This window comes from Anomalospiza imberbis, chromosome 8 (assembly GCF_031753505.1).
Source record: "Anomalospiza imberbis isolate Cuckoo-Finch-1a 21T00152 chromosome 8, ASM3175350v1, whole genome shotgun sequence".
Classification (NCBI taxonomy): Eukaryota; Metazoa; Chordata; class Aves; order Passeriformes; family Viduidae; genus Anomalospiza; species Anomalospiza imberbis.
The window spans coordinates 1,204,074-1,205,496 of record NC_089688.1 but is presented as its reverse complement, the minus strand read 5'-3'; the positions used below and the strand labels follow the sequence as shown (position 1 = coordinate 1,205,496).

The following is a 1,423-nucleotide window of genomic DNA, read 5'->3' as shown; positions in this document are numbered from 1 at the left end:
CGCAGCGAGCAGGGTTCGAACCTGCGCGGGGAGACCCCATTGGATTTCAAGTCCAACGCCTTAACCACTCGGCCATCGCTGCTGGTGCTCGCCCTATCCCCGGGCTGCACTCTTATAGGGCGTTCCGCCCGGCGCAGGCCCCGCCCCGCCCCGCGCAGCCAATCGGCGCCGCCGGCCCCGGCCCCGGCCCCGCCCCTGCAGCAATGGCGGCCGCGGCTCCGCAGGAGCAGCGAGGAGAAACAAATCCCAATTGACACACGAGAGACGACCAAAACACATCCCAAATGACCCCCGAGAGATTCCCAAAACCAATCCCAACTCACACCCGAGAGACTTCCAAAACACATCCCAAATGACACCCGAGAGACGACCAAAACACATCCCAACTGACACCCGAGACACTTCCAAAACACATCCCAACTGACACCCGAGACACTTCCAAAACACATCCCAACTGACACCCGAGACACTTCCAAAACACATCCCAAATAACACCCGAGACACTTCCAAAACACATCCCAACTGACACCCGAGAGATTCCCAAAACCAATCCCAACTCACACCCCAGAGACTTCCAAAACACATCCCAACTGGCACCCCAGAGATTTCCAAAACCCGTCCTAATTGACACCCGGGACACTTCCAAAACACATCCCAACTGACACCCGAGAGATTCCCAAAACACATCCCAACTGACACCCGAGAGACTTCCAAAACACATCCCAACTGACACCTGAGAGACTTCCAAAACACATCCCAACTGACCCCCAAGAGACTTCCAAAACACATCCCAAATGACACCCGAGAGATTCCCAAAACACATCCCAACTGACACCCGAGAGATTCCCAAAACCAATCCCAACTGACCCCCGAGACACTTCCAAAACACATCCCAAATGACACCCGAGAGATTCCCAAAACACATCCCAAATGACACCCGAGAGATTCCCAAAACACATCCCAACTGACACCCGAGAGATTTCCAAAACCAATCCCAACTGACACCCGAGAGATTCCCAAAACCAATCCCAACTGGCACCCGAGACACTTCCAAAACCAATCCCAACTCACACCCCAGAGATTTCCAAAACCAATCCCAATTGACACCCAAGAGACTTCCAAAACCAATCCCAACTGACACCCGAGACATTTCCAAAACCAATCCCAACTGACACCTGAGAGATTCCCAAAACCAATCCCAATTGGCACCCGAGAGACTTCCAAAACACATCCCAAATGACACCCGAGAGATTCCCAAAACACATCCCAAATGACACCCGAGAGATTCCCAAAACCAATCCCAACTGACACCCGAGAGATTTCCAAACCAATCCCAACTGACACCCGAGAGATTCCCAAAACCAATCCCAACTGACACCCAAGAGATTTCCAAACCAATCCCAACTGACACCCGAGACACTTC

The 1,423-nt window shown here is 52.8% G+C and overlaps 1 non-coding gene across 1 annotated transcript; it reads right to left on the bottom strand.

Moving 5' to 3' along the window:
* On the bottom strand, positions 1–82 carry TRNAS-UGA (transfer RNA serine (anticodon UGA)). The gene has a single exon. It is a non-coding gene; the product is annotated as a tRNA-Ser (tRNA).
* Between the last annotated feature and the right edge of the window lie 1,341 nt (positions 83–1,423).